The sequence below is a fragment of the Amblyomma mixtum genome, chromosome 7, assembly GCF_055824585.1.
Source record: "Amblyomma mixtum isolate Tamu chromosome 7, ASM5582458v1, whole genome shotgun sequence".
In the NCBI taxonomy this organism is placed as follows: Eukaryota; Metazoa; Arthropoda; class Arachnida; order Ixodida; family Ixodidae; genus Amblyomma; species Amblyomma mixtum.
In genome coordinates, this window is record NC_143018.1 from 5,618,170 (window position 1) to 5,634,673 (window position 16,504).

A 16,504-nucleotide genomic window follows, 5' to 3' on the forward strand; every position below is an offset into this window, starting at 1 on the left:
AAAAGAAGTTGCCGAAAGGTTACCATGATGCGTTCTCGTGACAAGTACCTGTCCCGACCCGCTCCTCACATCCTTTCCACAACTTCTGTCTTATATTGACAAAGGGACATCTCCCCCCTCATTTTTCGAACGAGAATGTTCGATTGAAAAATTGTTGAGGGCACTCGATATGCTGAAAGTGTGCTCCAAGGGCCCTTCTTTGCCGTACGCGCTCAAGGTGGGCGCTCTTGGAATACCACAGAACCGGTATAAGCATGCGCACTATAGGAGACGTCACCGGACAACCACCGGAACGCACGGGCGCTCGCGCACGCGTAGGAAGCGGGGTCCGGTTTACGACATTCAGAGGACAGCGGAGCTCTCGGCGACTCTTTTCTTTATGGCTTGAAGCTCTATCAGGTTCCCAGAACTTTTCGCGGTTCGAGTTGCCCTTCAGAGCACCCAACCTCTTTTCTTCACGGCTCGAAATTACTTCCGTCGGCTTCAGAGGGGGAGCCAGCCAGCACCAAGAACATGGAGGTGCATGCCCTTTTTCGGCGCCCGTTCGGCGTACGCCGTCGCTGTACTGCTTGCAGCATCGGTTCATGTTTGGTAAACTTCGGTATGCCAGGCACTCGGGCAAGTGGTTTGTCAGCGGAACGTTTTATCATATCCGTTCTAGAAGCCGCGCAGCAGCTGCGTGAAAGTGTGGAAGTTAAGCTGAAATTGATCTGGCTCCCGTAGAAAGTCGGAAAGAGGAAAACATATTGCGTTAGAGCTGAGCTGGCTGGACTGTACATAACAAAGACCCACACGTACTGGTAGTACACGAATCCGTGTAGGCCGGTTTATTGAAGTGAGTGTAGTTCTAACATTGCAATCGCACCAACTAACCCTGTTACAAGTAGAGATGCCGTGTTTTCGGTATCCGTTAAACTCCGTTAAACTCCGTTAAACTCCGAAAAATGACCCCCGCGGCATTTTGATATGAATGCTGGAAAACCAATGAACACTTATTTTCAGCCGTCCTTGAAGAAAAGAATGCCAGTTTCAAGTGAAGAAATGTACTCTACTTTTTTTCTCTAGTTCACCCGGAACACAGCCGCACTGAACTGTCCTTGGTACCATTCCTTTCAATCGAAACCAAATTCTGTTGTCGCGTTCCTTTGTCTTCTCTTTACCAGCGTGACGGTTTTCAAGTGTGTAGGTCAGGCATAAGTTTCCTGTAGCGAGGAACGCAACAGGACACGAGAGTACCCAGGACAAGCTCCCCACCCGACAAAATCTTCTGCTCTTTCGGCTCAGCAGTGCTTACAGGCTCCAGGGGAATACGGCGGGATTTTCACATTGCCTGCACGTCTCTCTCATTGCCAGTTTGGCAACTTGCCACTGTGGCTCCCCTGAGAGCTGGTACTTTTTTTTTAGCGTTCATTCATGTTCTTGGTTTCTGGAGAGCAATCAAACAAAAGGTGAAAAGCTCGAGAACCTGCTAGCAGTACTCGCTATCCCCGAAGACATGACTGTATATATAGTTTTTGTGGAGTGTAATCGCGTGGTATAGAACATCGAAGCAATAAACACAGCAATAAAATCATTGGAATCAGAGGAGGCACTTGTCTGCTGCGTGTACTCAATCCTGGTTCATCTAGCCTGCACCTTCACTGGTCAATACCTTCCTGAATGGTCAGCGTTTGGTGCGAAGACCGATATATTCGCTACTCGACAAGCTATGAAGTCCGCGAGAAATATATGCGCAGCTTCCGCGAAAACTCACTTCATAGCGATGACTTCTGGCATCAAGTGCAAGTTGTGGACCCGCCCATAGAGCAGGAATTGATGACAAAGAAGTCTTTAATGGATTATTTTCGCCTGTTGTGAGCTCTACAGACCACCCGTTTTTGAAAGAAGGATCTCAGAATAATCGCTGTTCAAAATTACATCTGCTGACGTTTGCTTTCACAGCATATGGAGAGCGCGCTGTAAAGAATGGCCGGTCTTGTTAAAACCATCTCTTGATTTTCTTGCCATCCCCCCATCAAGCGCAAATGTAAAACGTGTGCTTTCTGACCGCATTCCTCCGATGGCTGACAAATCTCTCAATGTACGTGTCCATTTTTTTTCACTACGTGTAAATATAACATTTTATACTCTTTAAAGCCTTATAGTTCCATTACGAGAAAATCCGGCGCCGTGCGTTCGTCGTTCCAAGTATTTGCGTGCGTATGTACTACATACACTACAGACAATCCAAGCGATGCCATCACTGGCAGAGGCTCAATGCGGTGGCAGTATTCCCAACTACATTCGTGCCAAAATTTTGAATAACCTTACGTCGTACAGCGTTCCGTTGCTGTCATAGCAGTTCTCTTTTATTTTTACTCGTTTGGGCATTAATTCATTGGGTAGGGTGTTTGGTATGTGTTTAATAAAAAAATTCAGGTGCGCTATATTTTCTCCAGTAACTATACAGCCGCTTTAGAACACCTATCCCGATAAACGCCGGTTTCTCTCCGGCATTGAAAGTAGAAAGCGAAAATCATCGAACCAAAGAGAAAAAATAAACCCCATATAACCCCCAAATGGAAAAAAAAAAGAAATACTGAAAACACGGAACCCTAGGTTTTTTAGTGAAACGCCTTAGCAACGAAATAAAGCACCCAAGCGCTTTCCAAGAGGCGCCATAGGGTGCGTGTGTCATTATTCCAGAGGACGAGGCAAGCACAAGGGCCCCTGCCTCATTCCAGATAGACGCAATTGCAGGCCAAATCTATTCAGGGTGTTTCACGGAACTTGAACCAAAGATTAAAAAAAAGGGTTGCTGCGTAGCCAGGTGAAACCAACGACATGTTGTTGCTCACTGTGTGGCGCTCCTCAGAGTATTTCTTATTTTCGCTTAATTATTTACTTATTTAAGATCAATTATACATAATTTTAACGTTTACTGTAAGGGAACGTGCATTTTGTTAAGTTGTACAGGGGCGTTACGAAAGAACCGATCCAGTTTTTTGTAGCAACGTACGTGGCCCTTTTTTCGAGTTTTCATGGAATGCTCGCTAAATATGAAAAAGAAAAAACACTTCATTGCGCTCTTGCGCTACTGCATTGTAGCGCTGCCAAGCGCGTTCTGAATGAAGCGTGCGCGCTCACCTTCTGGAAGTGAGCAGTCGACGCCGCTCTTAGCATAATCTTGAAAGTGCGATCAGCACATTCTTCCAGCATGGAAAGCGCACGGCGTGATCTGCCAATTGCGATAGGGCTTTTATGAGACATCGCGCAGGCAAACCAGAAAATGAAGTGAAAGTAGTGAAGTCGTGTATTCCAGTGCAGTCTTCGTTTTTTTTTTGTTCATAATTTTGCAGCCCGTCGAACTACGCCCCGGCCGCTTACTTGGCCACGGTGAGCGCACACGCTTCGTTCATTCAGAGCTGGCTTGCAACGCGACAGTACGGTAGCGCAAGAGAGAAAACACGTGCTGTTTTCATATTTCGCGGGCTTTTTAAAAAAAAACTTGAAGAAAGAACCACGTAGAAGACACGCTCCTACAAAAAAACTTGATCGGTTCTTTCGTAACTCTCCTCTACAACTTAACAAAAGGCACGTTAACCTAAAGTGAATGTTTAAAATTTAGCATAATTAATCTTACCTAATTAACTAATTGATCGGAATTTATAAAATACTCTGAGGAGGACCATACGACGGGAAACACTCTGTGGGTGGTTTCACGTAGCTCTGGAACTCCATTTTTTTATCCTTGGTTTAATTTACGTTAATCACATATTATACTTTTTTTCAAGAGCCGATAATCTGAGAAGTTGAGAAAGTCAAAATTGTCGAATAGAACTCAAGAACCGTAATCGACAAATTCCGCTGAAAGGAGGCCTTCCGTCAAATGCCGTCTGCCGGGTTTCGCTATCGTCGTGTTTAATCTGCCTAATCCTCAGTAATCCCATTTAACGTGCAAAAACTCGTGATGACAGGCTGACAGGTGCAAGATGTCACGGCGTCATGCCAATCGGTGAAGCCATAGGGTGTATTCGTCGTACCGTTCATGAGTTGTATCGATCATCAAGCCTTCTATTCTGCGCTTGCACTTTGGTTAGCCCCGCCTCACTATGAAAAACGGAGCTGCTCAGAGTGCCTACAGCTTACCTGGCAGCGTCTTAGTCTGCATTTCACTGGCCAAACACGTAAAGCCGAATGTATTGACGCTGAACTGGCATTCGAATGCCCAAATGGCACCTTCTTTGTTTTTGCTGTTTCTTGCGTCTGGCGGTTTTGACTTCGTGGGCGCGCACTTCCTAATAATGGTGGCATCGCAAGATCGCGCGTGACTCTGCCCACCGTTGAAGGCTTCGTTCAGTTCACGCAGGATCAACACATAGGCGCCGCTTGCGCTCACCGTTTCAGCATTGTTCGCGAACTTTCGGAGTCCTGCTTCCGGTGACTGAGACTGCTCGCAACGAAAGCTAGCGACTGAGTGACGGAGCGCTGACAACAGTGCTGGAATGGCCGAAATATGTTTTTTTTTAAAAGCTTTTGGAGAACAAAAATGGGCGTTCTGGGGCAACTATGGAACGAAAAATGTGCATTCTGATGCAGCTGTGAAGTAGAAATATCGCCATTTTGTTGCAGTAATACCAGTATTGTGGAGCCCCAATACACAAAATATTTATTAAAACAACCCCTCATGCTGAGAAGTGCTGGTGTGGCGGAAAGTTTTGTTGCTTCTGAACCAACTATCCCCATTTACCTCATCCTTCACAGTTTGGATACCTTCCCGACCATGTTGTTAATGATAGCAACTGTCAGGCTTTTAGGGCTCCGCTCTCTGATTATCGCAGCAAAATCTTGTCCCGTTGTCTCGAAAAAGTTCTGTGCCGCTTATGGGACGTTTAGTCATGTCTTATGTTATGTGTATACTTGCAGTAATTTTTGACAAATCATCGCTCGAAGTCGCACGAAGAAGGCACAGAGCCCTGTTAGCCGCGACCCGACTTTTCCTTTTCCTGCACGCCAACAAAGGGAGCACGGGGGGCAGCCGCACAGTCAGCCCGCCTTGAACACACTGGGTGAGAAAAGAAAAAATAAACGCACTACGGCTGGTTTCTTGACACACAGGCTGAGGACACGTGGTTTCCGAAGCTTCCACCAATTACGTGGCCGCAGAAAGGTCTTGCTCCACATGGCAGTGGAACAACAGCGACCTGATGCGATCAGTTTTTTTTTTACTCGGTGCTGAGGCTTCTTAGTGTTCGCCTAGGTCCGTCTGTATGTCTGGAGTTTTCTTGACCTTAAATAAAATTAACTAAACGAAAATACCTTACGGACCGAGTGGGTTGCGAATCCGGACGGCGCGTATAGATTAGTTTTGCTGGCCACTGCATCAGACCACTACATCACTGCCTTTTGTTCTATGTACATGAACCGTGTTCAAACCATATGGAAAACAGTAGCAGATCGACATGACACGTAATACGACACACCTCAGCACCACAGCACTCGCTCTTACATCACCGCAGCCGAACATCCCGTGTCCTAAACTACCCGTCTCTCGCGCTGTGCTTTGGGTATCTTCTGCATCAACTTGCAGCCGTGATCAGCGGATTCGAATATCGAAACCGCAGTGCTAACACATCTAATTCGCATTTGCCGTAGCCACGACAAATGGACCAAAATTTCTTTTTGTGCCACTCTTTTTGCCTTGCACTGCTCTCTTCGCAAAGCTGGTGGCAGTCCTGCGTAACCAGGACGTCAGAGAATGCAACTGATTCTCTCCAAAAACTCTGATGGGGTTTTTGGGAAATGTTTGACCGCTTCAGTCAGGAGTGGCACATTAGCAGCTGTAAGAGTTTTTTTTTTTTTTTTTTTACGTGAGCCGGCAAGGATGCGTTCATGCATGAGACCTTTCAGGACCGGTTTGGCAGACGCGCCAGCTTTGTCGTTCTTCAGCGTCGGAAGTAAAAAAACAGCGCATTTTAGAAGAATTCGCGGCCTGCGGTCCACGGCTCGAGGAGAAGTAAAAGGGGAAAAAGAGAAAGGCGCACACAAAGGTACAGCAGGAGACAGCACCCTCTCCCTACTGCCCTTTGCTCTCTCCTCCCCCTTACCCCCGCAACCGGTCACCTACGTACCTCTTGAAAATAACGCCCATTTCTCCCTGTGTTCGTCATCCATTTAATTCTGCGAATCTTGTGTCGCGTTGTCATAGCCTTTCTGAGAGGAACATATTGTCAAAGAGTTGTGTCGGAAGGGTAGCGTGAAATTCAAGCAAGTTTAGGTTGAAAGCGATGCCCAATTCTTCCTTATTTATTTTAAAATCAGCGATAGCAGTGCTTTTAGCATGCGGTTCGCGGGCGGTTCGGTTGTTCGATTCCCAGTGCCCCCCGGGTACCTATCGCTTTCCAATGCATACAAATTTTTTCGTGGTTTCTCTGAGGTGAATTGACTCGAAAAATGTCTTTCACCTAACCTTATGTAGAAGAAAACACTGTTCCATGGCGCTCTTTGGTGCAAGGCGGCCCTTGCACCATTAAAACTTGTCAACAAAAGCAAACATCCTTATGGGAAAAAACGCAACGAAAACAATTCTACGCGTAGGCTAAGTACACGCCAGGAGCAAAAACGCGTATGCAATCTGTACGTAAAAGGCGTCAGCAAAACATTGGCCAGCATTCGCGGAAAGGAAGCGGTGGAAACTGGGTACCAGCCGGACATCATTATCAGGCGCCTCCTCCCCTGTCCCGAAGACCCATCGTCCTACAGAAAAGATGCAAGGCGTGGTACGCAAAAACCCTGCTCGAGTGCATGGTGTCTAGAGCGGCGTTTACTTGAAGGGGTTTAGTTGAGGAATTCAGTTGAAAACCGGTTACTGGTTTCATGTAAACACCGCACAGTCGGTTCCGGGAGTCGAGGAAGTGAGTCCAGTCAACTCCGCTGCAGGGGGGGGGGGGGGGGGGGGGGGTTGACTCGCTCAATTCCAACGGAAGATAGCACGTAAACCGGATACAGACGAAGAGTCGGGTTAGCGGGAGTGGAGAGCATAAATTACGATCCTGCTTTTACGCTTGCGCCATCGCGCCTGCGAGACAGCGGTGCCGTGCCGCAATCTTGGAGGCTGCCACTGCCCTCACCCGCTGCGCTGCTCGACGCTTGGTGTCGCTGCAGTTGAACCGGTCTCGACTCGCTAAAATCTAGTTCATGTAAACACGCAATCGTCGAGTCGGGCTGACCTTACACAACTTGACCCCCCGATTCGATCTACCGCAGTCCGGTTTATGTAAACGAGGCTTAGGCTGGGGACACCAACAATATGACGGAAAGAGTGAAGCAGCAAAAAGCTTATGTCAAGCAAATGAACAGAAGCGCAGTGGCCGTACTTCCCAGCCATGCCACCACAGGGGTGACTTTGACGGCACTATTGTGGTGGAAACCGAACCAAACTGCGCAGAAGCCTTCTACTTGAGTCATGACGGAGGAGAATGTTGAATGTTTTCTGGGAATAACTCCCTTTTCCTACATCCACGGTATAAGCTACATGACCCTGCGGTCGACCTTATGTGGGCTTAAAAAAGGCTCCGCAACGCGCCCGCAGTCGCACCTTCAAGAAGTAGTAGTAATCGTTTACTGACAAAAAAATACAAAAAGGAAGCACGAGAGCTGCAGCCGGTGGAATTCACGGAATTCAGAGCCGGCGGAAGTCACAGGGAGAGTATAGCGAGGAAAAGTACGAAGGAAAGCGACCGGCAGAAAAGACGGGGGAGCTTTGTTTGGACAACTTGCAAAACTGCGGGAAAGCTGACTAACAGGAAGATGTTTTCCAACCAAGAACCCTCGTTCACAGACACGTTTTCGCTTCCTGCAATGCTGCATGAAGGGTTTAACCGCGAGGGGAGATGAGTCAGCAGCCCTGCACTGTGTCCTTCTTCGAAAAGGTGTGCGGGGCGCCCCACAAATCTGCGTGAACCTGAAGCCCCGCCAGACATTGCCAGCTTTCGAGGTAGAGTGTAAAGGAAAGCTGTGCAAAGGTTACAATGATGCATTCCCTTGACGACTGCCTGTCTCGACCCGCACCTGTCCTTCGCGTCTCGGCTCTATTGTGTCCTTTCAACAATTTCCCTCCCATACAGATAAAGGGACGGCTCTCCTCTCTCTTTTCGAAGAAGAATGAGAGATTGCCGTCTGCGTACGAGGGTTCTTGGTTGGAAAATTGTAGAGGGCGCTCGTTATTCTGCAAGTTGTCCATTCACAAAATACAAAAAAGTATCAAGTTCGCGCCGCTCGCAAGCTAGTAGTGCCTAAGCTTTGTTGTACACATTTACAACGCGCGTAAATTAACTGCATATTCTAGGCCGCGTGCACGTAGCGTCCTGTCGCTAATGGACAGCGCGAGCGGCGCATTGCGCAAGTGGCCCGGATGGAGCGCCCAGCTGCCGCCTTAAAGCAGAAACAGAGCCGGCTTTGAAACTTCGTGTTATCCTACAAGAACTTATTTGGCTGGCGTTTACTTCTCAAATAAATGCAAATTATAGTCATAAAATTTTAATTGGATTTGCCTCTGGGTTGCAGCTTTGGGAAAAGGCGTAGCTTCCTGCACAGCAAATGGCAGATTTGTCAGAATAGCTCACAACATGCCGTTCTATGAACTCTTCGTTATCGCTTCATAGTTTGCACACACTTTTGACATGAACGCGGAAATTAGCAGCGATTACGGCAATGGCAAAGCCCTTAGCGACGGCGAATGATCGAATAACTGGAGGCACTTTAACAACCTAGAAGAAATGCTGTGAATTACCACACTACGAATTGTTACACTGGACAAACTGCCTAATGCGCACAATCAGTTAGTGAAACAGGCACGGAACGGAGCACCAGGTTTCTTGCATAGAATCCTGCAGTACTTGCAACGTACAAGCTTATGGGCATCTATATATGTACAGATGACAGGAGTACAGCAAGAAGCCAAACGAATTCGGCTTGATTGGGCTTGTACCCTTACAGAAATAGCTTTATATTCAATAAAGAGACTACAGAGGTACACTGATTTCAACGCATCCCTGCTGCATTTTGACCGCATCGCCTAAACGTTCGAAGAGCTGAACGCTATTGAGCTTTAAGATGTAGCGATTAATGCGCTAATACCTAAGTTTCGTGGCTTTGTATAGTTAATGCGCACGCATTTCCACTATCACTCATCCTCAAGTAGCCACTGTACGCGTTTGCAATAGTAAATGTGTCTGTAAAGCTCTGGAGTTTGCTTATAGTCCTCTATAATACCCATTCATGGCGAGCACTTTCTTGTAGCGGCCCATGTTTGTGTGCCTACATCCGATGGGGACACTTTTAATAAAAGCGCGCATTCACAAGGCGTGACTTGATCTCCTTAAAGCAAGCAAAAAAAGCGTAGACGTGCGCCTAGCCAAACGCACCAAGAGAGGGCGCCACACGTTTCTTGCCGATGCTGAGGATGCATGATGAATAGAAAAATAGCCAGGGAAAAATTCTGCCTCTTTCAAATGTAAAATACTTTACATCTATTAAAAGATGGGACATTTCGCTACCTAAAGCTCCTAGAGCAGTCCGATATATTTTAAATCATGGCAGCGGTGAGTGATCAAGTGAGGACAAGTGGGCTTTTTTTCGCGACCTCGTCATAGGCATCATGCGACCATATCTCATCGCGCAGGGTAAACGCAATATTTAAGCCACAGTGATGAAACTTTATTAAAAGAAACTTTATGAGGTATTTAACCCCTCAGGGTCAGAGCTCGCTTGTAACTGTTATGCGTGACGAGATATTGATTTTTTATTTTTCATCGCCATTCAGTTACGCGCCGCCGCGCCGCCGGCTGTCGCGAGATGGCGCGACCGGCTTTCCGAGGCGCATGGGCCGGAATCCTGGGGATGTATATCGCCTTTCCAAAACTTGTAGAAAAAATTATCAGAACTGACTGATTCACAAAGGAACCTCGCAAAATCAGCCCCTGATAACCACTTCGTTTGAATCCCATTATCTCTGCCAAGCTAAACTAACAAAGGGGAGTCGGAGCAACGCGGGCCGCCTCCCTTGCTTCCGCAGAACCGTCTGCTCCAGTTTCCAAAAGACGCTGGCTTGTCGCCCCACGCAATAGTATTGGGGCAAGGCTGTAGATCTCTCATTAGCGTGTGTGTCTAGGCTAGTTAGAAAACCGCAGCGAATGAAGGCAATTTCGCGAAAGTGAGCTCTTGTTGTGTGCATGATGCAGTCGTCGGAGATCAAGCTATGAGGGATTGCTGTGTTCCCGCGTGTTCTGCTCACGCTAGAAAAGGACAGCGGCTATTTCACTTTTCTAGGGAGAGTGCGCGAAGAAAAAAAAACTCCGCCTCTCCAGCAACCGAGAGTAGAGTAAGCATCAAATGCTTACGGGCATAACACATTGGTTGTAGATGGTACTAGTCAAAATCTTGAAATGGGTCTAGTGTTCAACACACCCCACCACACCCCACATACTGTGCACTGGTCCATGTGGACGCAATCGTTTCCTGTGAGTGTCTGGGGAATCTCTTCCCCCCTGCCTCGTCAGCTGTACCCGGTTTCTGTCAGGCTCCATTGCTCGGCTTAAGCAGCTGTGACGGTGGCGGCATTGAAATGCAGGACGATGCAGAAGCGTACACGGACACGACGAGACGCAGGCCTGACAAGAATGTATATGCAGCGCGTTCGAATACTCTGCGAGCGTGTATATATCTGCCTGCCAAAGGGGGAAACGTCATGAGCTGAAGGTCTAGCGGCCGGTCTTTTACATGCGTGGGTGTGGGACCGCGGCGCCATCTTTGGGGACGGCGCGGAAGCAGTTTTTCCGCCTAAAGCCCTTCTCGCCCTGGAGCTCCCCTCTTGCTCTAAGCGGCCCTCTCTCTTAGAAAGTATCGTTAAATCTCATACGGTGCCCAGATGCTCTCGTTTCAGCTCCCGGATGTGTGGAATTCAGTGCCCGGATGAGTGGAATTCAGTGCCCGGATGTTGGCTCTCGGTCTCGGCGTGACGTCATCACACTGCCGACAACGGGAGCTAAAAGCATTTCATGCTTAAAAAAAGTTTGATTCGCAGGTCAAGCGAGACGGTTGTAAACCAACAGAACTCCAAAGTATGCTAGGCAAGGCAAGCGTGATGCTTGCATTCCAGAAGTTTTCGCTGGGGGCAGAGGTGTAATGCTCAATCTTAACGTTCCAACCCCGTAAACTGAAATTAGCAGCCGTCAAGGGCAACTTCTCGCACTTGACTTCGCAGCGAACGAGAAGCTGTTTAAATGGCGGTCTTTGGCGAATATGAAACTGCAGCTGGAAATAATCCTCTTTGTTTGAAAAGTAATGAAATGCAAAGATATTTGTAATGTTGCTTAATTGTTATGATTCAGGCATTATAGTAACGTTCACCAGGCTATATTGCCTCAACGTTGCTTCTCGATGTTGTTCCAACGATGGCAGATGGTATGTTATGCCAATCAATTTCTGAACACGTGGCTGCAATGTTAGCAGATAGTGCCATTCCGACCAACTTAAGGGCACGTGCGTTGCTGCAATGTTAGAGTACGTTGTACAACATCATTATAAAACATTGGGGACATTGCCACAACGTTCTAGCGGCATTTTATGCTACTAGCTAGACCTGTACCGCGAGCAGCATGAGCAGCGTCGCTCGAACAGCGAGAATGGACTGTTTAGTATCGAGTTCGTGAACGAAGGAGTCCAACTGCAACAAAACAAATACGTGCAGCGATGCGCACAACATGAAAGCTAGACCTGCACCTCGCGAGCAGCGTAAACGGCGGAGCCGTTTACGCTGCTCGCGCTGAAGAGCCTAGCAGAGCCAGCAGCCTGAAAGGCGGGGCTAAGACAACGAGAAGCACGGCTTTCGTAGCCCGCGAGCGAACGAATCCGTCTACAACATGCATGCCAAACGACCTTAACAACGAAGAAAGACTAGTCGCTCGCTCTTCACAACAAATCCTCCGAAAAAAAAAAAAATGCGACTGACAACTGAAGAGCGGGATCCAGCTCATTAAGATCCTATGCAGACAAACCTTTCGGCAAGCCGCATTGCTTTTTTCCGGACGGAATAACGAAAAACCTTTTCCCACTGCCTCTTCGGTTGTTGCGCTCTTAAGTGCAACAGAAGCTCGGTGTCGCCGCAACACGTAGACGTCGTCAAAGCTCGCGAAACGCTTCCCGCCATGGGCGTCCGGAAGGGGTGGTCAAGGGGAGGCGGTTGCCCCCCCCCCCCCCCCCCCCCCCCGAAATTACGGATATTATTTATGCACTAGTAGAAAACAACTACAAAGCTTGATCGGCACGCTTAGGTGATCGGATTTTGCTTATTGAGTTCAATTCTTTGTTCATTAATAAATTGCAATGTTTGTTCTCCAAGCCTAGCACTAATTTGCTGCTTCTAATTTTTGTTCCATGTGCGCATTTTAGACAACCAAGTCATCCAACACATTTAACCAAGTTGGCTGATCAGGCAGTGCCTGATACACTTCCCTCAGACGTATGACGTCTTCAATGAAATGCTCGCGTGGAGATCTCACAAGTACTTCTGCATTGTTGAATTGTGTCCTTGTTTTCCATAAACTATGGAGGCCAAGGAGCACAATAGTGTCATGAGGGATGTCCTGTTTTCCTACCGGTAAGAACCTGATGCCATGCGGGTGTAGCGGTAAATCTTTCTTTAAGGTTCTTTGAAGCACATCCCAGAAGAAAAACGCATCCCAACAATCTAAAAACACGTGATCTATTGTTTCAGGTTTTTTACATAGAAAACAATCTGTTGACCAAGGGACAAAGAGTCCTTTATCATGCATCCATGTTTTGACCGACAGTGTTCCGGTGTGAAGTTTGAAGAAGAAAGTTTTCAAAGATGGGTAAACTGGCATTCTTTTAACCCTTTTGAGCACATCTGCTCCTGGGCCTCCGCAGTTTGACAATCGATAAATGGGTACAGGGAGCATTGATTCAATTAAATCTCTATACAGATTTTTTCTAGTGACATTGAAGAGGTACTGCATTGAAAATCGCACTTGTAACATTCTGTACGCAAGCACAACTTCACGCAGATAACCTCTCACGGTACCACGCATGTTTTCAACAGAGCATACTACAACTCCTGGTAGCAATCGACATAAACGAACTTGCATAACTGTGCGAAGAAAAATATCGTTCTGGTCGCGAAGAAACATAAAGCGGGACACGATTTGTCGTACACATAAATGAACAAGACCGAGACCTCCTCTCTTCACGGGCAAGAGTAAGTTTGTTCGACTAGTTCTTTCCCATGTCGACGCCCAAATAAATACAGCAAAAACCCGATGGATCCTTTGAATATTGATCCGCGAGGCGCGCAACACATTCATGACATACCATATCTTGGAGATGAGGAACAGGTTACACACAGTGGCGCGCGAGAACATTGATAGTGGTCACCCCTGCCACCCACTGGCCTTTTCCTTTGCCATTGCCACCTGTTCATTCCAGTATGGTTCGGGGTTGCTATAAGAGTTCAGCGCTACTCCAAGATACGTCGTCGGAGTTGTGGCCCACCGAAGTCGGGAGTAATAGTCTGGCGTTTCCTCCCAGTCACCATGCCAGAATCCGTAACTCTTCTCCCAATTTATTTGCGCCCCAGTGCATTTTCAAAACTTCTCAACAACAGCCGTGGCTTCACAGATACTCTGTTTACTTGAGCAGAACACGGCGATGTCGTCGGCATAAGCTAAGATTTTTACATGCGCTGACAGTAACCTGAAGCCAGTTATACACTCAGAGTTTAGTATAGCCAGACAAAGGGGCTCGGATAGATTGCGAACAAGAGGGGTGACAAAGGACATCCCTGCCTCACTGAAGAGCACACGTGTAGGCTTTCAGTCAGCTCCCCATTAACAATGACGCGCGTTGTGCAGTTCGCGTACGCCATTCGTACGCCCTCCGTTATTACACAGCCCACATTAGCATGATCTATAGCAAACTGAACAGAACCTCATGAGATACACGGTCAAAGGCCTTTGCGAGATCTAGCTGCATCATTGCCACCCTGTCGCCTAGTGCATCGCAGCATTCAAGCACACTTCGCGCTATGTGTATATTAGTGGCGATGCTCCGACCCTTGATACCGCAAGTTTGATGACTCCCCACTAGCATGGTTATGACACCCTGAATTCGGTTTGCCAGAATCTTCATGAATATCTTATAATCTACGTTGGTGAGGCTTATCGGGCGATAAGACCCCACCAACAGACGTTTTTCTGGCTCAGCAAACTTCGGTATGAGTACAATGTGCGATGTTGTGAATGACAATGGCGTACGCTTTTTCTCGTACGCTTCGACAATAACTTTCAGCAGAATCTGGGCGATTTCTGACTTGAAATGTTTGTGAAAGGCGGCTCCTAAACCATCAGGACCGGGTGCTTTACCCAATGGCAGTTGATCTATTGCTTCCTCTAGCTCTTTAACGGTTATTGGCTGTTCAAGACGAATTCTGACTTCATCGTCGAGCCTTGGCATAAACGGTAGAAAATCGTTATGGAAACTGCCCTCCGCCCTTCGCGTGTGACCCAGCAAGTCACTGAAATGGTCTCTGATTACGCCCTTGATAGTGACGCTATCGGCCACCCCGTCGCCGTTTTGTATCTGGCGTATTTCTTTTTGACAAGCGTATCTTTTTTCATCGCCTAATGCTCGTTTTGTTGGCGATTCCCCTGCCCACAGTTTCTCGGCGCGTGCGCACACCCCCGCTGCTCTGTACTTATCTGTGTCTATTTTTTCCAACTGCACTTTTGTATTTCTTATTTCTTTAAAATAAGTTCCTGGTTGAGTGCTTTCTACATTAATGAGCAGCGCAAGGTGCTCACGGAGCTGGATTTCCTTCTGCTTTTCTTCAAATCTTATAACACTGCTTGTTTCAATTGCCCTCATTTTGACGAACTGCTTAATTTCTTCCCACTGAACAGCGTAACTTCACGGTTGGTCCATGAGCAGCTTTTCTAGCTCTTTTCCTACTGTACTGACAAAGCGTTCTTGCTCCAATAACTTTACATTGAGTTTCCATAAAGCCCAATTAAACGGCTTTTTAAAGCGTATCCTGCCAAAGTTTGCAACCACTAGACAATGGTCGCTAAATGGAACCGGTTTTACTTCCTACGAGGTACACAAAATTAAGGAACAAAGTCTGACGACACATATAACCGGTCCAGTCGAGCATGGTTGAACTGAAAAAATTTTAACCTGCCGTGTCAGTGCAAGTGTTGCTGACATGTTTTACTTCTTTGTACCCGTTGTGAAAATGCAATAAAAAAAATGTGCGCAGTTTAGACCACAAATAGTTCCTTTTTGGTGCTAACCTGCCGCCTCCCCCATACCCGGCCATCGGGTGCACCACCCTGGAAAAAGTTCACCGGACGCCCTTGCTTCCCGCCAAAACTCTGTCGCACAAAAAGAAAACGAAGCGCGATTCCTACCTCCCACAATGGCACCGGAGTCTGCTGCGGAGCCAAAAATTGCCGACGATTACGTTACTTCCTAATGCGAAATTTGAGTGCAGCTCATCAGCTGTTACAGCTTTTCGATAGATTGAGGCAAAGAATTCGAGCAAGACATGCAACTTGTTATTTTTCAGATATTTCTTCTTCAAGAAGCACTCCACTAACAATTCTTGATTGTCACGAAGGAAGCTTTGTGGACGGAGAAATAGATGGATATATGCTCGACTTGCTGCACCAATGCCTGGTTCTCAAAGACGAGGTCTGCGCAAGTCTTTCGCGAGGTTGTCACAGCTGTGGGGGCCTTACTAGCGAGAGGAACGGGATGTTCTCCCGCATAAGTGATGAGAAATTACCGCTTGTCTTTATACCTACATTAAAGTCCCCACCCATTCTGCCACCTTACCCGCCGCGGTGGCTCAGTGGTAAGGCGCTCGTCTACCGAGCCGGAGTACCCGGGTTCGAACCCGACCGCGCGGCCGTGTTTCGATGGAAGCGGAACGCCAATGGCGCCCCCTTTGATGAGGATACGTTTTGCAGAAGAGTTGAGATCTGGGCAAGTTGGTACATAGGCGAAAAACCAGTCAAAAACATGAGAAAAAATTTGCAGAGGCTTAGCTTGGTTAAGCCCGGAAGTTTGCGAAAGCAAATTACGAGCAACTTCAGCGACTAAAGTAGTGAAAGGCATTTCCTTTCCTCCAAATCAACGCGGTCTACAACGCTGCCTATGTCAGAGTGCATCATTGAACGCCGGAATGGCTTAAAGTGCTATTGAGGTGTCCACTAAATCACCGAGTTGGTAAAGCGCCTTTCCTTTCCTCCAAATCAACGCAGTCTACAACGCTCTCTATGTCAGAGGGCATCAATGAACGCCACAGAGTTGGTAAGACGCCTTTCCTCGAAATGAACGCAGTCCCCTCTCTTACTGCCTGGGATCTGCGGCGCTTCGTGCCTACCGCTGGGACCGCGCCGACGAACCGACTTGGTAGCTCAGATTTCACCTCGGAATGATGTCACAGACT